This window comes from Orycteropus afer, unplaced genomic scaffold (assembly GCF_000298275.1).
Source record: "Orycteropus afer afer isolate SDZICR_OR568_19922 unplaced genomic scaffold, OryAfe1.0 scaffold00009, whole genome shotgun sequence".
Lineage (NCBI taxonomy): Eukaryota > Metazoa > Chordata > Mammalia > Tubulidentata > Orycteropodidae > Orycteropus > Orycteropus afer.
Window position 1 is genome coordinate 2,754,030 of NW_006921596.1, and position 23,908 is coordinate 2,777,937.

Genomic DNA, 23,908 nt, shown 5'->3' on the forward strand with positions numbered 1-23,908 from the left:
AACATGTCCAAAGTGCATGAGACATGGTCTTCTCATCCTCTTTTCTAAAGAGCATTCTGACTGTGATTCTTCAAAGACAGATTTGTTTGTTCTTCTGGTAGTCCATTCAATATTCTTCACCAACACCATAATTCAAAGGCATCAGTTCTTCTTAAGTCTTCCTTATTCATCATCCAGCTTTCACATGCATATGAAGCAATTGAAAATACCATGGCTTGGGTCAGGTGCACCTTAGTCCTCAAAGTGACAATCTTTGCTTTATAACACTTTCAAGACATCTTTTGCAGCCTATTTGCCCAATACAATATGTTGTTTGATTTATTGATTGCTGCTTCCATGGGCATTGATTGTGGGTCTAAGTAAAATGAAATCCTTGATAACTCCAATACTTTCTCTGTTTATCATAATGTTACTTATTGGGCTAGGATTTTTGTTTTCTTTATGTTAAGTGATAATCTTTTTATTTTTGTAAGTGCTCCAAGTCTTCTTCCTTTTCAGCAAGCAAAGTTGTATTGTGCATATTTCAGGTTGTTAATGAGTCTTCCTCCATTCCTAATGCCACATCCTCCTCTGTATAGTCCAGCTTTTTGTATTATTGGCTTAGTAATAAATTGAGTAAGTATGGTGAAAGATACAACTCTGATACACATCTTTCCTGATTTTAAACCACCCCCTGTTCTGTCTGAAGTCTGTCTCTTCATCAATATACAGGTTCTGCATGAGCACAATTAAATGTTCTGGAATTGCCACTCTTCAAAATGTTATCTACAATTTGTTATGAGCCATACAATCAAATGCCTTTGCATAGTCAATAAAACACAGGTGAACAACTTTTTTGTAGTCTCTGCTTTCAGCCAAGATCCATCTGACATCAACAGTGTATCCCCTTGTTTGACATCCTCCTCTGAGTTGCCTTGAATTTCTGGCAGTTCTTTAATCAATGTACTGCCACAACCATTTTTGAGTTATCTTCAGCAAATTTTTACTTGCATGTGATATTAATAATATTGTTCAATAATTACCACTTTCTGTCAGATCACCTTTTTCTTGAAATGGGCACAAATATATATCTCTTCCAATTGTTTGGCCGGGTAGCTCTCTTCCAAATTTCTTGGCATAGGTGAGTGAGCACTTCCAGTGCTGCATCCACTTGTTGAAACATCACAATTGATGTTTCATCAATTTCCAAAGCCTTGTTTTTTGCCAATGCCTTCACTGCAGCTTGGAATTCTTCATTCAGTTACATTGGTTCTTTGTCATACACTACTTTCTGAAATGGTTGAGCATTCAAATTCTTTTTGGTACAGTGACTGTGTATTCCTTCCATCTTCTTTGATGTTTCCCTTTTGCCCGTAGACTCTTTCAATATTGCAGCTAAATCCTTGAATTTTTTTTCTTCAGCTCTTTCTGCTTGAAAAATACTGACCATATTATTCCCTTTTAGTTTTCTAACTCCAGGTCTTTTCGTGTTTCATTATAGTACTTCACTTTGTTTTCTTGAATTGCCCCTTGAAATGTTCTGTTCGGCTCTTTTACTTAATTTCCTCCTTTTGCTTTATCTACTCTATATTTAAGAGCAAGTTTCAATTCTGTTCTGACATCCATTTCAATCTTTTCTTTCTTTCCTGTCTTTTTAATGACCTTTTGCTTTCTTCATGTATGATATCCTTGATGTCATCTCACAACTTGTCTGGTCTTCGGTTATTAATATTCAATGTGTCAATCTGTTCTTGAAATTGTGCCTAAATTCCAGTGGGATATACTCAAAGTTCTGCTTTGGTTCCTGTGGACTTGTTTCAATTTTCTTCAGCTTCAACTGGACCTTGGATATGAGTAAGCTCTGTTCTTACTCTTCATTCAGCCCCTGCCCTTGTTCTGGCTGATGATATCGAGTCTTCATTGTCTCTTTCCACAGATGTAGTCAGTTTGATTCCTGTGTATTCCATCTGGTGAGGTCCATGTCTATAGTCAGCATTTATATGGCTGAAAATTATTTCCAGTGAATAGGTTGCTAAACCAAAAAAAACAAGCTCACTGCCGTGGACTCAGATCTGACTCATAGCGACCCCTCCTTGGGTTTCCACGGTGGTATCACTATGGAAGTAGATTGCCCAACCTTCCTTCCAATGAGTGGCTGGTGGGTTTGAACCACCAGCCTTCTGGTTAGCAGTCAAATGCCTTAGGCACTACGCCACCAGAGCTCCTATCATGAGATCTCTGGCATAGTTTCTAACACCAAGGCTATATTCTAATCACTACTAATTATCAATGTATCTTGATCAATTGCATGTTTGATCAATTTCAGACTGCAGAAGTTGGTAGAAATCTCAAAAAGCTAGAGAGCAATTACAGCTTCAGGAGTTTGGTGGTGAGTTGGTTTTGTAATCTCTAGATTGGATAAATGCTAAAATATTTTTATCCTTTTTTCTACACATAAAAGGCAAAGAATGTATGTCTGACTGTCTCCCCTCTTTGACAAGTATATGATAATAGGATGGTTTCATGTTTACAAAGGTCAGTGATAAAGATTCACAACTCTCTCCACACATACATGCAGCACGAATATAAAGACGGAAGGAAAAACAAGTATCAGCCATACTAGGGCTTTTCCAATTTACCCTCTACTCCCTCTTTTTATATCAGGACTTGAATTCAAGCAGGATTGGAGGGAGAGAGGCTCAGAATGAGGGGGATTTCATCAGTGCTCTGCACACCACCCACTCCCTCACCAAAATCTCAAATTGCCTAAAATGATAAAGCATAAACTAGGTCAAATGGGTTGCAAAAATGGCAGAGAGTGGAATTTTTTTTCCATGGAAACTATTGGGTGCAGAATGCCACCCGCCCAGGGTTGAGAAAGAGTGAATTTTTCTAAGATACACTGGCTTGTGGTTGCTTTGGGAGCTCTGGTGGTACAGTGGTTAAAGTATGAGCCTGACAAGCAAATGTTCAGCAGTTTGAATCCACAGATTCTCCATGGGAGAAAGATGAGCCAGTCTGCTTCTGTAAATATTTGCAGACTTACAAACCCTGTGGGGGCAGTTCTACTCTGTCCTGTAGCTATGAGTTGGAATAGACTCAGTGGCCATGAGGTTGGTAGTGGCTTCTCTTCAGCCCCTGACATCCTCCCATACAGCAGAGGGCACTGTCTGCAGGGGAAACCTCAGTCCCTGGGAAGCTTCTTGCTGCCTGGTACTGTGTGGCCCTTCCCAACGCCCTTTCATACTATTCCTTTCATTTGAACTCCAGAAATCACCTCAAGGTGGATGTTATTCTCGTAATAGGGAACAAACTTGGAGATCTGAGAATTTGAGAGACTTGTCTAAGATCCCACAGCAACAACCTTTGTCTCTCTTGGCCCAGGTTGTGCCATTCTAGAGTTGGGGAGTTTGGGGTCTGGAAGCATAGTGGAGTGGCTGACCTTGAGGGTCAGCTGGTTGCCAGTGAGCCTTTGCATCTAAGTGACTTCTGGAACCAGACATCCTCTCCTCATTCTCACTCCTTCAAGACCAACTTGAAATTCTCATTTTCCAACTATGTCATAACCTCGTATAAAGCTCACAATAACACATAAATAACAACAACAATAATGGTGATAGTAACATTTGCTGGCATTTACTATGGGCTGAGCAATGTGTCAAGCACTTTATATGCTTGACTTACTCCAATCCTCACACCCATTGTATAGACAAGACTATGAGGCCCAAACACAGGCACAGGTGTGCCAGGGTTGCATTGCTGGTATGCATGGGGCAGGGTCTGGGGTGTCACCCAGCCTAAATGGCAGTAGAGGACCTGTAACCCACACAGCCTTCCTCGAGTTCTCCCTTTCAAACATGGAGCCAGCCCTGACCCCATATAATTCTCAAACTTCACAGCAAAAAGTAGGTGACTAAGACAAGAGCTCTGAAACCAGATAGCCCTGGAGAGGAACCCAATCAACGTACTGCCCTGAGCCTCCATTTCTTCATCTGGAAGATACAGGAGAAAATGGAAGCTACCTCTTATACGTTCCCTGGAAACATCTCTGTTCTAGGTCATTATGCAAGGGGGAAGAGGGGGGAAGGGGCAGGAGCAACATAGACAGGCCTTGTTCGGCTCTGCCAGTCCAACCCAAGTTTCCCATTCACACTCCTTCTTGGAAGCCCTTCCTGACTGCCATAGGCCCCATCATCTTTCCATTCTGCCCCACTAATGTCCCTTTTCCTGAAGGTATCAAGCTCCTTAAAGAAACTTAGGCATCAAAGCCAGCACAAGGCACAAGGACAATCACTTTTCAGTTTGTGATTTGTAAGCTCACATTTAAGAGCTCTGTGGTGTAGTAGCTAAGGCATTTGGCTGCTAACCAAAGCTGACAGTTCAAACCCACCGGCTGCTCTGTGAAAGAAAGAAGAGGAAGTTTGCTTCAGTAAAGACTGACAGTCTTGGAAACCCAATGGGGGTCTCTATGAGTCAGAATCAGCTCAATGGCAGTGAGTTCGGTTTTGGTTTGAATCTCACACTTATCTTAAATATAAAACAAGCATTTTCCCATGGAGAAGTTACCCTAACTCGACCCCAAGATCATTTTCTGCCATGCTTCCTATCTCCTACCTCAATTCCCTCCAGCACAGCGGTCTCTGCAAGGACTTTAGAATTGCTGAAAAACCTTAGGTGATGACCTTTCAGTCCATTTGGCTTTGTCACAGAGCATGTCAGGCACATGACAGCATCCATGGTATGGTTCTGTGAGAGAGTTACTGAAACATCTGGCCCTGTTAGGGTGGGCTGTGTTACATCTGTTCTGTATGTGTGCATGTGGCATGTCGGACTGCCTGTGTGCATGTGTGTGTGTGTGTGTGTGGAATTGTGTGAATCTGTGCACGTGTACCCTTTGTGTGTGCCTGTGAATAGCTGTGTGCACTGGTCTGTGCGCAGGTCTGCACATATTTGTCTGTGCCAGTCTGTGTCTGAACAGTTTCAGTGTATGCACGTGTATGTGCTTGTCTGTCCACAGATGTGTGCATGGATGTGTGTCTGTGGGCAGGAATATCTGTGGGTGTGGCTGTGCCCATAAGAGCGTGCGTATCTGAAGCTGGATCCCTTGTGCATGTGAATATGTGGGTCTGTGTGCGTGTGTGAAGTCCTAACAAGGAGGCAGACGCAGCTATTTTGAGGTCCCTAGTCATCACTCAAATAGGAATGTGGAACAGACAAAGTCACTCGTTGGGTTATTAATATGAAAACTGTAGCCCATGATGACAAATGATGACACGCCTTTTCAGAGGAAGAAAGGAAATGTTTCCAATATGGATGAGGAATGTGGCTTAGGGGAAAGAGCAGAAGAGTGGAATCACAAGGCTTGTGATGGAGTTCCGGGCCTGTCCCTACTGTCCCCCATGGCTTTTGGTTGCTTTTCTGAGTCTCAGTTCCCCCACTCATCAAATGGGCAAAATGGAGGCGGTAGAACAACCAGGAGATGAAGGACACAGGCTCTGGCCTCAAATACTAGCTTGGTCCCTCCTTAATCTCTCTGGACTTCAGCCTGTTTAGCTATGAAATGGGTACACTAAAGGATCTGCCTTGCGGAGCTTAAAGTATTCATGAATTAAATAAAACAGTAAACACTAATAAAGGCAAGTTACTATTTTAAAAATCATTATTCTACTACCACTCTTATCTCATATGGTTATTGCAAGATTCACACTTCCATGAATCTCTGAGGGAAAAACCCATTGGATCCTAACCCAGGGACAGCCACATAATTTGTGTTCCCTTGTTCAAAAGAATAGAGGAAAAAAAATGCCACAAAAGACACTAAAATATAAAGCATTTTTGCATTCTCTGCTGTCTTCCTCTTGACTTGTCAGCATTTTCAAATTGTTATTTAATGTCATTCTGAGTAAAGAAAAATTAAAATTTTGAATTGTTAACAGGAACTTGACTGTTCGTCTTTATATTGTACAATGCCACTGTTAAGCACATGAGAGCATTTAACTCATATGCAGAAATCACCAGAATGACACAATTCATGTTTCATATCACATACATTTATGTGCTTCATTCAGAAGAGTGGGACCACTGAACAAAACCAACTCAACTGTTTTGATTTCACTTTTTAATACACACACGTTCTACCAACACTCTCTGCCTCACTGATGAGTAGGGAAGGACTGAAAGGAAAAGAGCCACGGGTTGTCCAATCTTTCCCTGCCTTCTCCATCATCATTTGCAGCATAAGGGGTTGGCTAATGCAACCACCTGTTGTTCTGTTTGCTGTATTGTGGGAGCTTGTATATTGCTGTGGTACTGGAAGCCATGCCACCAGTATTTCAAATTCCAGCGGGGTTACCCATGGTGAACAGGTCTTACTGGAGCATCCAGATGAAGACAGACTAGGAAGAGAAGTCTGGCAATCTACTTCAAAAACTTAGCCAGTGAAAAACCTGTGGATCCCAACATATATCCAATATATCCAATATAGTGCTTGACTTTTTCAACCCCCTATGTTGAAACAAAACAAAACAAAAAATCTATTGCTGTGGAGTTGATTGCAACTTATGGTGACCCGTGTGTTACAGAGTAGAACTGTTCCATAGGGGGCTTTTGGGGTTGTAATCTTTATGGAAGCAGACCACCAACGATTTCCTTCACAGTTCCACTGGGTGAGTTCAAACCACCAATCTCTAGGCTAGTAGTCAGACACAAGCCATTTGTGCCACCCAGGGATCTGGCCCTAGATTGAAAGGCACTCAAAGTACACAGTGGCCACAACAATGTGTTCAAGCAATGGGCTTCTGAAGATGGCACAGGACCAGGCAAGGTTTTATTCCATTGTACATGGGGCACCGTGAGGCAGAGCCAACACAGTGGTAACTAGCAACAACAGCACAAAAGCAGTACTAGTAAGAAAGAAGATGATGAGGTTCTTTGATCATCTGTGTTTCTTAGAACATCATTGACTTCCGTCTGCCTTCAAAACAAGTTCTAGTTCAAATGGAAAATGTAGCTTCTTAGGGCTCTCAGTACTCCCACTTACTCAGTCTTAGACGTAAAATGTTCACCTTTTGTACTAGTTTTGAGTCTCGTTGAACTCCTACGTATGGTGAGCCCATTGGGATTCTGAGCTCATGGGCCATCATGAATGTTATGTATGAATGGGGCGGCGAGGACACGTATTGAATTTCCACTGTCCACTCAATGCTCCAATGTCCCATTGAACTTCATTTACAGAACACAAGTTCAAAGATTAAAGTGTTAAGAATTTCAAGACAATAAGAGCAAAGCATTAAAGCCAACACAGGATCCTTCTGAGTATCAAGAGACCAGCCCTGCCCACACTCAACCCTGCCTTGGCCACCATTGTGATGGCCTTGACTGCTTGGCTTCCTGTGGCCTCTCAGCACTACCACCACCCCACCCACATTAATGCCAGGGAACCAGGCGATAAAAACAGCCACATCTCTCAGTCAGATGCCTCCTACAGAAGTAGGAACATCAGCGGATCCCACCCATGTTAACTCTACTGTGTTCAGCCATAATACCAATTAAAATCCCTCTCATAGAAGTTGTTGTCTCCTTGATACTCTGTAATTGGTAAATACACTGCAGAGAACCTCATTAGGACACGTCTGGGTGGTGCGTCCAGTGTTTGTGGGGCAGCTCTGGAAGTGACAGCACTTGGTGTGACAGGGAGCTCAGTGGTCATTCCTACTGGTTCAGCAAAAGGTGGGAGCAGACCATGGCTTGGGATGAGCCCCACCCTGCCTCAAACCCAGCAGAGGTGACCCTGTGTGGTGGTGATGGACGGCCCAGTAGAGGCCGGCCAGAGCCTCAGGACTATAGGTCCCAAAACTGGTACACTGGATGGGTTAATATGCACAGGCCTCGAACCATAGGGGCTGGGGAAGGGCAGGGACAGCTTGTCTTGCCCACAGGAAGTCTGACATCAATCTCCTCTGCTCCCATGCATCCAGCTTCAACTATTCACCAACAATTGCTGAGTACCTACCATGTTCATTTAATCTGCACAGCTCCCGTTAAGAAAATATATTATTATCCCCATTTTTTGATCAGGGAACTGAGGCATAGGGACTGCACAGCCAGCCACTCTGATGGCTCTGGGACTTAAACCCATGTGTGTGCCCTGCATGGGTCTGCCTAGCTGGACCTCAGCCCACCAAAACAAGAGTACTCACTTGAGGGCAGCCACACCTCTGTAGGGTCCCATACTCTCTCAGGACATGGGATCCTAAGAAAGCCACCTGGGCTTGCCCTTCCACCTCCTTGAAGTAGAGAGACCATTTACAGACAAGTTCTTCCATTTCTTTCCCACCAACAACAAAACGATTAATTTCCCTTGATGAAGTTGTTTCTGTGAAGAACAATAAGATGCCTCCCCAGGAGGCACCATTACCATGGAAGCATCACTCTGGGACAGAAGGGGGGCTTCCCCTCTAGAGGAGGACTCTGCTTGGCACCCCGCTGTGCCCTGCTCTAACTGGCCAGGAAGATGGGGCAGTTTACAGGGTCTGTTTGGGCTGGGCTTCCCTGAGGAGGACAGCCTTTCCAAAGGGCCAGGCAAGGAAAGGCATGTCCCACAGTGCCCACAAGCACACAGAGTTACAGCCTTGGGAGGCTGCCATTCACCATGAAATGCCAAGCAGCCCAGCTGTCCACAACCAGTTCAAGACGCCTGGTGGACACAGTCAGAAGAATCCATAAACAGGCCTGGATGGAAGAAGGGCGGTTAATGAGGCATCCGCTTGCCACTGCGCGCTGAGATGAACGGAGACCCCATTGCTTCCCAGGAGGAGGGAGAAAGGGAAGTGGGCAGGAGCCCAGTCAGGGGAAGCAGGAGTGGAAGAAACCCCTGGCTGTCCAGCCATGCCCTGCCCGCTGCACTTGCTCCTGAAAAGGCTACCCCTGCCCACCCCTTTAGCTGGCTTCCTAACCTTCCACCTCCTGCAACCAATGCCCCCACAGCAACATGGTGGGATGGACGCTGGCCTCATGCAGACCTGCTTCTCTTGGGCCTTGAAGCCCATGTCACCTTCAGTGACCCACCAGGCCTTCGGGGGTTGGGAATGTTGCTGCTGGGCCTATGTGTGGCACTCAGTGGAGACTCAAGCAGACCTGGCCTCAGGATCTCAGCACCAGAAGAAGCAGGGTGCGCTTGTGGTTGGAATGAAGCTTCACAGAGTCAGGGAGGACGTGAATCTTCTCCCCTCCTCCCCCACCCCCCGCAGGTAACAAGCCCTAGGCTCAAAGCCAATTGAGGTCAGGGTGGGGTCTTCGGCTGAGATAATCAGGCAGGAAGACGACTGATATCTGTGCATAAAGGAGATCCGTTTGTCAAATACAAGTACCTCATAAATGAAATGGCAGGAGGCCAAAGACAACTGCTGCAGCCCCACCAATGCACTGATGATTTTCCACGTCTCAGTTCCTGAGACTGCATGCTGGGGCCTGAAAATCCACCTGACTTTGATAAGAGCAGACAGTGGGATGGATGGATAGACAGACCAATAGGCAGATAGATGGATAGATAGATAGATGGATAGATAGATAGATGGATAGATAGATAGATAGACAGACGATAGATAGCTGTTGTCAAGTTGTCTCTGATTCATGGTGACCTCATGTACAACAGAACAAAATATTGTTTGGTCCTGTGCCATCTTCATGTTTGCCAGAATGTTCGAGTCCAACTTTGCAGCGATTGTGCCAGTCCTTCTCACCGAAGGTGTCCCTCATCCTCCTCAGCCTTACACATCACCAAAAAACAATGTCTTCCTTCAGCAATCGATCCCTCCTAATGACATGTCCAAAGCAAGCAACTCAGACAATGTTCTGTTGTGCTCCAGGCTGTTTACCTTGGCTGAGTATCAGAAGGAGATCACCAGGCCTTTCTTCCTAGTCTGTTTTAGTCTGGAAGCTCCCCTGAAACTTGCCCACCAGGGGTGACCCTGCTGGTATTTGAAACACTGGTGGCACAGCTTCCAGCATCATAGCCACATGGAGCGACCAGGGTGCAACAAACTGACAGATGGGTTGTGTGAGCCTGAGACAACACTCCCTGAGAGAGTTGATCAAAACCTGTGGAAAAACAACTCTGGCTGTGCTTCCAAGCCAGCCTTCTGGGCAGGGTGAGTGTGAGCTCCAGGGTTCTCCTTCCAAAGGACTCCTGAACTTGATATCCCCATCTGAAAGAAAAAATAGAGGGATAGTGACTGTTTGGGGAATAAGATCCAATGCAAGGGTTTTTAGTTGAAGCAAAGTATTACGCTACCAATGTTTCTGCATTATATCCTCAAGTGGTCACAGAAGATACACTCTTTTTGACCAGAATCAAGAGTATGAAGGACTCAGCCATGATGGGGAGGGAAGAAATAGCTCATAAATGCAGCCCTATGGCTAAGAGGCAATATACTTACTATTAACAAGGGTTATGGCATAATCAATATTGTCATTAACTTCATCTATAACTGGAGCTGATACTGACTAACTGTGGCCAAGCCAGCTTTATAAATAAGGGTCTCACAGAACAGCAGCCCGAGGGAAAGCCACACCAGGGGCTGGAGTACTTGCAGGGCAGAGACCACGAGGCATGTTACTCACTGCTCCATCTTCAGAGAGAGGAGTCCAGGCTCAGCTCCCTGAGGGAATTTCCAATAGAGTGGCCTTTGGGACGTCCTGCCAAGAACCCTCATCAGATATCAGGAAACTGGTATAAGGAAAGACTTCATCGGGAAATGAAACCCACTGCCTCGCAAGAAAGGATTTCATTTTGTACATAATTAATAATAACATAGTCCCCTTTTTTCTTTATTACAGAAGAAAATAACTTATTGATTTCAACCACAAAAATAACTATTTGCATAACATAGCTGATTATGTGCTGTAACTGGTCCAGATGGAATTAATTTGCTCAAAATAAATTATATGATTTTCTTAAACAGGTAAAGATTTCATATCTAGTAATATTTCTAGTTGATGAGCAAAGCCCCTGATCTCATTGCAACCACCTTAGATAGGCACACTGTGAATTCCACATCTTGCATGATCAGAAATGAGTTGTTTCTGAAACCAGTGCCATGAGAGAGCTAAGGCAATTCTCAACCATTCAGAAAAGGCAAACGAAGGGGGAAAAAGGTCTGTCTTATTCAACAGACACCTGAATTTCGTTCCCTCATCCTGCGTCTCATGGCCTAATTATTTCAGAAGGCTAGTTTCCCAGGTCAGGCATATTCATTTTTAGCTTTAATCACCTCATTTCTCTTGCCTGCAAATCGTAGTGCATATTGCAATGTGCACTCCTTGCTAGGCCTTCAGGTCAAATGTATGTCCTTAAGTTAGAGCATTCTTTCTTTTCCTCTCTCAAAAAAAGGGAGAAAGACGTGTCAGACAGGATTGACTAGTAGCATCCCCCTTTCCAGGGCAACAGCTTCCCTACATTAAAGCTCCCTGTGAGGGTCATGCCCATCGCTGTGCTGGAGGGGCTCAGGGCAGAGGAAGTAGCCTAGGACACACTTCTCCGGGAAGGTCTTAGTTCCTGAAGAAACTCGGAAGCCAATATGGCATTGTGCAAAGACTTGGTAAAACTGAGTGTGTGCATACCTTTTGGTCTGCGTGACTCAGATATTTCTTAATAAAGAATACCTTAAATACAGCTTTGAAGAAAAGGTAGACATATGAGCAGAATTTATTTTGATCAGACCTTGCAAATGATTAGACAAGCAAGCCTTGCTTTATGAAATAACTGTAAATGAAGGGATACTAATAAATGAATTCATATTTTTACTTATGGGATATTTATCATTTAATTGAACTTGTCTTATGTGAAAAGAGCTGGGCTTTTCTCGTAGAGGATGTAGCATGAGAATCCCTCAGAAACCATCTTGCATTGTTCACCCATTTAAAGAAGAGGAACCAGGCCTGATAGGTGGAGTCATTTGACCCATATCCAGAGCAGACGAATTCAAAGCCTCCTGGCTCCAGTGGGAGTAGAAGTGCGGGTAGTTATCTCAAATAACCCTTAAATAACCTGTGACTCACCCTTGCCTGCTCTGTACGCTGGCAATGGATCAATCTTATACAATTGGAAAGTTTAACTTTGGTTTTGTCAAAATTAGAGACCTATCTGAGGCCTGCCCTAAGCATCTGTGTTTCCTATGCTTTTTAAGGGTAGTGAGGCTATGTGGGCAGTCGAACCAGGTGGATGTGGTAGCTCTTGGGAGGTGCTTTCAATGATCCAGGTACCTTGGGGTTTTAAACTCTAAGCCTGGATGGCCCCTAGTCTTACTGCTCTGGGTTTTCCTAGCCAAACATCAATTTGAACATCTTTCCAGATGCATCCAAATGGGTGGGACCCTCACTTACTGAGTCAGGCACAGGTTCACCAGCTTTGTTTCAGAGACCAAATGAAGACATTTCCTCAAGTCATGAGACCTTGAGTAGATGCTTAGAAAAAACCATTTGTGTTACCGCTGACCCCTCAATGGCCCCTACCTCGCTGGAATATGTGAGGAAATGGTGGTTCCTCTGGTCCCCACAGAGAAAGCAGGCATTTATACACTGAACATGTATGTCACTCCCTGTGCCTCTACACACATTGTGGAGTGCCTCAATCTTTGAAGAACAAAAAAGAAGGGACTTAATAGAAAGAGATCTTTTTATTAAAAACCCATAAATACAACTGCATTCATTCAACCTTAGAAATGCTGTGATGTCTTTTCAGCACAGCAATATATTTAGATGGGAATATGTCATTAATAAAAACAGTAGAAAAGAAACCATTAAACCAACATAATTTAACGCTGAACAAACCTGAGTGTCTGATTAAAGTTTTTCTACATCTGTACACTTGAGCAGGTAACATACAACCTTAATATTTTTGTTGATTTTTAATTTGCTCAAAGGTATGACATCTGAAATGTTAAAATTTCACTAACTTGTATTTGAAACTAGGAGACAGATCCACTAGGAAAATTTTTAGGCTGATTTCCTCGACTGTCTGTAGACTTTCCAGAGAAGTCTACAGCAAAACAGTAACTCAACTTAATGTCAGCCTGTGTGAGAGGCAATCTCGTCTTCCTCTGTACTGTAACACAGTGCTCAATTTGTTGGAGTTGAGTTGAATGTAAATACACATGGTGAAAATTAACTTGGAGGATCTGACCTAATTCCATATATGTTTTAATGCCTGCATATTTTTCTAGAAGGTTTTCAAATTTAAAAAATCCCTGACTCCTTGGGTCATGTACTACATCTTGTATCTTCTTTAATGGTGGGTTTATTTTTCCATGATCAATAATTAGCGGAACTTCTTCCCCAGTAACACCCTGCCAGGACCCAGGCTCAGAAAGGCCTCCCCCACAGCTGACCAGGCAGGGCCTCCCATCTTCTTCAAAAATTTGCAAGTAGCTAAATTCTCACTCAGTCCTGACAGTCTGTGTCCAGCCTTTACAGGCCTCTCCAGTCCCATCATCTCCTATCTAGATTTGGGTGTCCACGCTTGTCAACACTTCGAACACAATCTGCAGAAGACTGACAGAAGTGTGGGTTGGTGGACTGGAAGGGACCTACAGCCAATTTTTTAGAGAGCTGAAAGCCTAGACCTTGCACCCTTGAAGACAGCCACTCGTCGGGCTTACAGAAATGACTTACTGTAATAGGACGATTCGAATGGCCAAATTACAGCAACCCATTTTCATTCTAATCACAGCCACTGGAATTCTGATATGCTGACACCCAGAGTTATTGCTCTGTCATTAAAAAAAATAGAACGAGTGGAGATGTTTTGAATATTCACCCTCCCAAATATGAAACGGTGATAACACAGTGGGCCATCTGACATGAGGACAGCCATGGCCCGGGGGTGCAGGGGCAGGGGTTTGGGGGAGGGGGACGCACCTTTCCACAGGGCCTACATGCAAAGTTTTTTGCAAGCAGCTTAATTTTGAGTGCGAATCATCAAACAAGGCCTAATCCAAGTGAAATACCTTTAAGACTTCTCCTTCTTCAACTCCTAGAGATCTATCTTGTCTGCTGCAAGGAGCCTCATTTTCATGTTGGAACAGATGGGGCAAAATTGTCATTAACAGACACTGACAACTCTAAAACTGAAATATAGATTTAGAAAGGAATCTAATGAATTAAATCAATGTTATTGCAGTGAAAGCCAAAGAAATTATTAGTGATTTGTAAAGTTACCCTGTATTTTAACCTCCGTATATTTCAGTTGGGGCCATTTTAACATGCACAGTACTTTTTCACTGTCGTGGTTAATGTGTAACTGTGCAATACACTCATCTTAATTTATCTTCCTCTCCTGATATGAGGATGGCAGGATGGCCGAGCCCCAGCTCTGGATGGCCCCGATCTTCTGGAGCACAGAGGAGCCCCAAGCAGAGGCCTTGTCTTGACCTTGTGGGGTCTTTTCAAAAAGATGCAAGAGTGAGTTCATGGTATTTTTTTTTTTTTAAGTGAGGAGAATCTGATTTTAAAAACAACCAAAAACTCTAAGGCTGTTTTAAGTAATAAATGGGAGGGAAAACATTTCCAGCTGTCCAATTTTCAGATGCTTTTCATGATCATATCAAATCAATTACAAAAAGCAAACCCAGAACACCCTTGGTCTTCCTGCTGCTGGAATCTCAAGGGAGAACAAAGCAGAAACCTGATGGGCAGCTCGAGTGGGAAGGCTTGCCCTGCAGGGTGGGCAGGGCATCTGGAGGCCTCAGGTCCCTGGGGACAGCCTAGACCTGCCAGGTCTCTGGGGAAGGCAGGAGGACAGGGCTCGGTCTGTTCACCCACCAGGACAAGTAGACCCTTAAAATATTCATTCATTCATTCATTTAGCATATACTAATGGGAACTCAGTCAATGTAGGCTCTTGGGTCCAGGGATACATCACTGTCAAGGTCAACAAAGTGCTCAAGGTTCTGAGGCTTCCATTCTGTTTGGGGTAGAGGTACAAAGACTTGCAGCAAACAAACAAGATAATGACAGTAGGGAAGGCTTAGAGAGAGGTGATATTAGTGGCAAATCAGAGAGACCTTTAACCAGAGACTTGAATGACACAAAGGAACCAGTATGTGAAGGGCTGGGGGGAAGGCTTTCTGGCAGAGACAACAGTAAGTGCAAAGGTCCAGAGGTAGGCATGAGCATGATGAGTTTGCAGAAACAGGAGAAAGGCCAGAATGCCTGCAGCTCAGTGAGCAAAGGAGAAAGCGTGCAGGAGAAGCAGTCAGCAGGACCAGATCATGTAGAAACATAGAAGGAGGAGGCAGACAGCTTCCCAGGCCTCTCTCCACTCCAGCTTCACAGCTATCTCTCTGGAGCATGGAATAGGGGCAGCTGACCCCTGGCCACCCACACTGAGCCATCTCAGGACCAAGTCCAGAGCAAAGGGGTCCTGGATGCTCCAGCTGAGCCATGTGCTGCTCACAGCCAGCTCATCTGAACTTAATGCTTTCTCTTCTTTCTGATCTGCAGAAATTAGTAAAATCTATACCTGGCAAATGAAGTCTGGACCCCTCACCTGGAATCTGAGACTTTGACATAAAACCTGGGTCACCCACCACCAGTTCCCTGGGGCTCCGTAAACCCCATGCCAAGCAGACAACCTGCTAGTCTCCAGTCCTCCCGCTTCCCTTCTTATCCTCCCTGCATCTTAAGTCTGTCTTCATTACCAAGATTTTCCTCACTCTTTGGGGACCAGCTCAGATTTCACCTCCTCCATTAAACCTGCCCTGACTCTACCCCCAGCAAGTGGCCTCCCACTGGCTCCCGGTTCTTCTGGCACTGAGGACCTCTCAAAGCCAAGTCCACCAGCTGCTCCCATTCAGATCCTACTCCCTCCACCATGACCAGCTACTGCAAACAGCTCTTCTCCAAGATCAGGCTCTCCAGGTAAGTTCCCTAGTCCAGATGCTTAGGGCACCCTTGGTTCCTTCCTTTTCTTCACTGCCCATGCACTGTGTGAGCAAGTCCTAGCAGTTGTAGCTTCCAAATACTCCTGCAGTCAGGCCATGTTTGTTTCATCTCTACTGCATCTACCCTAGTCTAAACCACCATTAGCCCTCACCTGGCCTAGCCACCCTACTTCCTTCTACACAGAAGCCAGAGGGATTTATTTTTAAAGCAAACTCATGACACTCTTCTCTTAAAACCCCCTCTGGTTCTCCATTGCATTTGGAATAAAATCTGGGCTCCTTACTCTGGCCTGGCAGAACCTCATGGCCCTCACTCATCTCTTTGACCTCCTCTTGTGCCGCTTTCTCTGTCCCATGTACCTGGCCTCCTCATTCTCCTTCAACACCCCTGGTTCATCCCGCCACAGGGGCTTTGCACTTGCTGTTCCCTCTTCCAGAGATGCTTTTCCACCTCGCAAGCTCCCTCACTCGCCTCATTCAGCTCGCTGCTCCACCTACATCACCTCCTCAAAGAGACCTGCAGTGCAAGGAATCCCTTTTATATGGCTTTTCTCACTGTGGTGTTGTGACTCTTAAAAATGATTGAGTGGGACTATGCAAATAAAGTGCTTATGGCCCACCCAGGTGATTAGACAGCTTGTGAATAATGCAGATAAAGTGTATGGAATGCCAGTGGGGGTGGGACAATGCAAATAAGTTTTATGGAAACCTAAGAGGGGGTTGGTCACTTTTGCCATCCTGCTAACCCTAAAACAGAGCCAATTGGAGAGCAGGGTGGGAACCTCATTACCACCAAGAAGAGTCAGGAGTACAATACATTCTTTGGATCCAGGATCCCAGCGCTGAGAACCTCCTAGACCCAAGAGATAGGGACAGAGAGCTATAGCACTGAAGACAGCACGAGATGGCAAGAAGCAGCAGCAGATAGCTAGCAGTAGGAGATCCAGGAGACCAGTGCAGGACAGTTCAACCTTCTATAGAGATCATCAGTTCAGAAAGGGAGGGTGGGCATAGTGAACCACAGCTGATCCCTCCAATGAGGCTTCACCAGGGAGAAAGCCCTTCTTCTTAGCAGACTACAGAGCTATGATGTCCAGCAAACACTCACCTCCAAGCTGTGCTGGCAGAGACTGACGGGGGTGGCCAGAGCATCGTGGATGTCCAGAGCTCCACTTAAAAATACCTGTTGGTCTAAATGGGAGCTCTAAAGGGAAGATGCTCTGGGCTTATCAGTGGCTCAAAGGGCCCAGAAAATTTAAATTATTGTCATGACTCTCCCACTGCCCAACTCAGGCACTTTGTCTCGGTCTCTGTGCGTAGCCACCACACATCTGACACTTGCAACCATACGCTCAGCTTTGCTTACCCAACAATAGCCCTCTGAATAGGCCCATCCAGATAAGGCTCCATGCACCCCTTTGAGTGACAGAACCCAGGGTGTCATCCCCAGGTCTGAGAAAGGAAAACCACAGCTCCCTGGACTGATGCAGGCACCACTTATTTACCAAGTCTCAATTGCAAGGCACCCTCAGAGGAGAGGAAAAGCACACATCTGGGATCCCCAACTTCACTTTACAAATATGGAGCCACAAGCCTCCCCCAATTAATCCAGCACTGGCTGACACAAAAGAAAAGAAACAGGGAAGATGTGATATGTTACGGATTGCATTGTGTCCACCAAAAGAATACGTTCAAGTCCAAATCCCTGTACCTATGAACATGACCTTGTTTGGAGATAAGATTTTTCTTTAAAGATGTTATCAGTTAAGTTAAAGATGACATACTTAAGTAGGGTGGCTCCTACTCTATAAAAACAAACCAAACTCACTGCCATTGAGTCAGATCCAAGTCACAGCAACCCCTCCTTGGGTTTCCAAGGAGGTATCTCTGTGGAAGTAGATTGCCCAGTCTTCCGTCCGACCCTACTTCAGTATGTCTTATAAAAGGAGAGAAGAGACATGGTCACACAGGGGGAAGACAAATGCCATGGGAAGATGCACCTTTAAGCCAAGGAATGCCAAGGAACACCTGGGGATGCCAGAAGTTTAGAAGAGACAAGGCAGGCTCTTCCCATACAGTGGACAGAGAGCATGGACCTACTGATAGCCCAAATTTGGACTTCTCGCCTCAAGAACTGTGAGACAATAAGCTGTTGTTCTTAAGGCCACTGGTTTTGTGGTATTTTTTATGGCAGCCCTAGAAAATTAAGACAGAATCCAAACCTGCAATCCTGTAGTCAGTGCTTGGCTGAGCACACCTGAGTGCTCAGAGACCTGCCTAGTGCCCAGACTCAGCACCTCCATAGGGCAGGGCCCCAGACTAGCCTTGGCCAGAACTGGTACCTTTGTTAAAATGGCCAGCCCAGAGTTGTCACCCAACTCCTCTGCACCAAAGGGACAGAACAGAGGGAGCTCTGAATGAGACTCAGGAAGACTGGCCTCGCCCCAGCCCTGCCCTTGCCATGCTCTGTATCACCAGGCAAGTCCTCTTACCTCTCTGAGCCAATTCTTCCTCCTTGAAAGAGTGTGATGGCATTTGTAGCTAATTTCACAAGATTGCTATGCAAATGTAATGAGATTATGTGCACAAAGCACTTAATAAATTATGTGCCACCCAAGTGCTCCCTCTCATTGTCACCTGGACCTCACAATCTTCATGGCGTCCCTCAGCATCTGCTATGCGCAGACACCATGCTAGACACTTTGTTTATGTTCTTTGCCATCTAACCCATGTCTCTACATGGTAGATCTTGTCATCTCCATGGTTTTGGGTGGGACAACAACAATCCAGCTCAGAGTCACACAGCCTTGATTTGAATCCAGGTTGGCCAAGCTTTCCACCCACTGACCTGGGTCTCTCCCATGATCAATCCCCTGCAAAAAACTAGAATTGAATATCCATTGTGAACATTAGCCTGCTGTGTGTACCCCATGATGCTTGGAGAACCCTCTCTCCAGGGCAAACCACAGTCTCCAGCTAACAGTGAAGGGATTGCCCCAGGTAACAGGTGGGTAAGTAACAAATCTTTTGTATCCTCAACAAAAACTATTCCTGCCCTGATTTTTATAACCCCAGTCACTGGCACCCAAAAGGGACAAACACTCATGAGAATGCAGTTTCCACCAACGCATGAGCCCGACAAAACCCCCAACCCCAGTAAGCACGCAGGATGGGAAAATCCCATGGTTAGTCCTGTGAGTGAGTGAAGATCACACTGGTGGAATTGAGGTTGAGGGATTTGGAAGATGAGGTCTCCTTTTGTCACAGGTGCCCCATAGAAATATCTTTAGAAACAATGACTGTTCTCTATACCCTTGGTTGAACCCAACCAGCATTCCTAAGGACGATTCTGCAGCCCCTGTAAATTCAGCATGGGGATGCTGCTGATAATGTTCCTAATTCTGCTTTATGAAGGACTCTCTGTGGACTCTGCTAAGACTAGAAGACTAGAAGGATAACTGTCTCTCCTTCCAAAAAGTTGATATGCTTTGTCTGGACAACAAAAGGGATTTAAACTCATATGCTTTCCTCCTAGCAGTTCAGTGGTAGAATTTTCACCTTTCATGCAAGAGACCTGAGTCTGATTCCGGGTCAGGGCCCATTGTGTGCAGCCATCACCCATCTGCTGACAGTGGAGGCTGGCATGTACTTGGGTGCTGAACAGGGTGCACTGGAATTTTCGGCAGAGCTTCCAGACTGAGACAGACTAGGAAGAAAGCCTTGGAGAGCTACTTCCAAAAATCTAACAATGAAAATCCTATTGATCACAATGATCTGATCCACAACCACTCCTGGGGACAGTGCAGAGCTGGGCAGCATTTTTGTTCCATTGTGCATGGGGTCTCCATGAGTTGAGGGCCAACTCTACAGCAGCCAACAACAACAATGATGTGTTTTCCATTTTTTGCCTTTGTTGCCAGGAAGCTCAGAAGCAGCATCAACACTTAATCTTTAATCCAGGGTTTCCGCCCTCTGGTGGTGTAGTGCCTAAGGCGTTTGATTGCTAATCAGAAGGCTAATGGTTCATCCCACCCAGCCACTCCTCAGAAGGAAGACCGGGCAATCTACTTCTGTAGAGATACCGCCTCAAAAACCCAAGGAGGGGTCGCTATGAGGCAGAATCAACTCTACAACAGTGAGTTTGGCTTGATTTAGCCATCTTATTAAGTCTGTATCATATATATATATATATATATATATATATATATATATATATATAATGTGCTATTATTAAGATGACTGCACATTTTAGATAAATCAACAAAGGCCCTCTCCTCGGACTCTCCCTGGTGCTGGAGTCTAGCCACCCATGTTTACCACCTTATCACTCCAGAGAGCCCTGGTTGTGTCCTCATCTCAGCATTCCTGTCCTGCTCCCTCGCCTCTGCGAAGGCCTGTGTTTCTGCCTCAAATGTCATGTCTGGCAGTGCACAGGTGTCAGGAAATCTTGTTTAAGTGCAGAGCGAGAGTGAATTTTCTCTCTGGGAAGCGTGGGGTTCAGTCTGGTGCAAGGCTGTGACTATTCCCTCTGAAACATGCTTCACGGGGTGATGGACTGCCCTGCCTTGAGTTCAAAAAATGAAGCAAATTTTGCTTTCCTAATTTAGTCACATACAACAATAAATCCCAGAAATATGTCTTGTATATATTTTGCATTACCTTTTACAGACAAATACAAAAACATGGTCAACATTTGCAATAAAATTATCATAGAAATGCCATCTCAAATCTTATTTTCTTTTTGCCAATGTGCATTTCACAAATAACTTGTATTAAAATTATGTTTTACAGAGTAGAAATAGAAAACAAATACCCCTGGTAATTTAAAGAGGCATTTGCATAACATGGCTAGAACACTTTAGAAAAACGCATAGCATCAGAAAATATGAGTTCAAAACACTTAAATACAAGTGATTTTAATAAGTCTAATATGAAAAATGCCTTTTAGCTGTATTAATTAGTGAATTAAAATGTGTTGATCTTGGACTATTTTCTAGCTAACAAGTTTAGGGATATGTGTAGGGTTTTTTTTCTGTTTGTGAGGGAATGTTTGCCATTCATTAAACAGCACCAGCACAGAAGTGCTTCTGTAGGTACCTGGAGAAACACTGTGAAGCCAGACTCACACTGGAGGATGCGGACATCCCGCTGCACGAGGACACAGGCTCACAAGTCCTGGGCCTGACCCATGAAGGCATTTTATTTCTTCTGGACCAAAATGGGGCCAATGACCCCTCCCCCCCATCTCAGACCTGCACAGGGCCAGGGCTTCCCAGCAATGATGGGAATGGAAAGGCAGACAAGGGATGGTGCTTATGGGGTGCACATCCCAGAGGGGGCCTGAGATGGGGCCTTCCCCCACATTCTGCTGACCTGCAATGCTGAAGATTTCACAGAATCAATGCCCTCTCTCTCTTCATTCTCTGAACAAACTTGCCAAAGCACAAGTGTGGGTTAACCCACTATGGTGACTTATGCTGCAGATCCTATTTTTCAGTGGGGCGTATTTGTGTATTTGTTATAGATAGGTAGGTAGGTAGATGGGTAGTTGTAAAAAGACATGTAGCACAGCAGTTGCCAATTCAACATTATCCAGGGATACAATTTAATGATTTCAATTACATAAATCACATTGTGCAACCACCACCTGTAAGCATTCCAACTTTGCCTGTTTTTTTACACTTCTCTTTTTCTTTCTGGTTCTGGGCAGTTCCCTGCCTTGGCCCAGCAGATCAGCTCTGGGTAGGTCCTGCAAATCACACAGCATTACAACTATGGCATGCAAGCCAGGCCCCTCCAATGTGCCATCTCCCATTAAGAAGTACACTGCCACTTAAGGATTCAGGCTCTGTGCAGTGACTGCTCATCAAAAATGAGGAAGATGCATATTTATTTCAGCAATTTAGTTGGAATACCCTTCTGAGAACCTGCAGTAGAGGTGCCTTCGGTGCACAGCTTCTAAATTGTTCAAATGTTCATTCTCGGTCCCCAGGAAACAGTGCATCAAAACACATCGCTGCTTCTTCACATCATCAAAACTCCTCAGTTTGCCAGGCTCCTGCCCTAAGAACTGGCTGAGAAAATGAGAGCAAAGGTGTCTTGGGACATAGTCTGTGAGGGGAAGACCAGCAAGGCAGGTGCTTGAGAAGATGGCCTGGGGCCAAGCAGCCAGTCTGTTGGGCAGATGCTTCTGATCCACAGTCCTCAAAAGATGTCGTCACCTGGGCCCGTCTTAGTTAAACAGTCTTCCTTGGCTACTCAAGTGGTGTGTGAACAGAATCATAGACTGAGAGACTGAGCCCTGCCGTTCTACAGATGGAGTAACTGAAGCCGAGAGAGGGAAGGACTTGCCCAGAGTCTCACTGTGATAGGAACTTAAGTCCCCTGGCCCTAGGACAGGACCCTTTCATCAGTAGCTCAACTACCTTCAAGGAGACATGCCTTGTTGGTTTTTTTTGTTTGTTGGCTTTGTTAAAAAAAACAAAACAAAACAAAAAAAAACCTTAATTTTGGAATAGGTTTAGGTTTATGGAAAAGTTATGGAGACAGTGCAGAGTGCTCATATTGTTAGCATCTTGCTAACAATTTTTTTTTTAATTTTTCACAACTAATGAGCCCATTTTATATTACTTGGTTCCAAAATCAACACCAATGGAAGCAGCAGTCAAGATATCAGATGACATATTGCACTGGGCAAATCTACTACAAATGACCTCTTTAAAGTGTTGAAGAGCTAAGGTGTGCCTAACCCAAGCTATGGTATTTCCAATCACCTCATATGCATGTGAGAGCTGGACAAGGAACAAGGAAGACTGAGGAAGAGTTGATGCTTTTGAGTTGTGCTGTTGGAGAAGAATTCTGAAAGTACCATGGACTGCCAAAAGAACTAACATATCTGTCCTGGAAGAAGTGCATCCAGAATGCTCCTTGGTAATGAGAATGGCCAGACTTCATCTCACCTATTTGGTCATGTTGTCAGAAGGGACCATTCCTTGGAGAAAGATATCATGCTTGGTAAAGTGAAGGGCCAATGAAAAAGGGGAAGGCCCTCAACAAGATGGATTGACACAGTGGCTGCAATGATGGGCTCAGGTGTGACAAAGATTGTGAGGCTGCCACAGGACTGGGCAGTGTTTCGTTCTGTTGTACACGGGTTCGCTATGAGTCAGAGCCGACTCGATGGCACCTAACAACAACAACAACGAGCCAATATTGGCACATTATTATTAACTAAAGTCTATACTTTAATCAGATTTCCTTAGTTTTTACCTAATATTCTTTTTCTGTCCCAGGATCCTTTCTAGAACATGATGTTACATTTAGTCATCATGTCTTTTTAGGCTCTGCTTGGCTGTGACAGTTTCTCAGACTGTCCTTGCTTTTGATGACCTTGAGAGTTTTGAGAAGTACTAGCCATGTATTTTATAGAACGTCTCTCAGTTTGGGTTGGCCTGGTGTTTTTCTCATGGTTAGATTCTGGATGTTATGAGTTCTTGGGAGGAAGATCCCAACATACAATCAGTATGACTTATTCACTGTTGATGTTGATCACCCAGCTGAGGTTAGGTTTCTCTACTATAAACTTACTCCTCACCCCCAACCCCTTCAATACTAAACACTTTGGAAGGATGTCTCTATGTGCAGACCACACTTAAGAAGTGGGAATTGTAACCCACCTCCTTGAGGTTAGTGTATCTATACAAATTATTTAGAATCCTTCTGCACAGGAGATTTGCCTCTTCTCCCCATTTATTTATTAATTCAATCATTCATTTATATTAATATGGACTCATGGATATGTATCTCATACTTTGGGTTACAAGCCAATACTATCTTACTTATTTTATTGCTCAAGTTGTTCCATCTTTGACCACGGGAGCTCTTTCAGTTGGCTCCCATATCCCTTTGACATACATTCATCATTGTGTGCATTTTTTTCACACTATAAGATACTCCAGGCTCATCTTGTATACTTCATATCCCAGATCTAG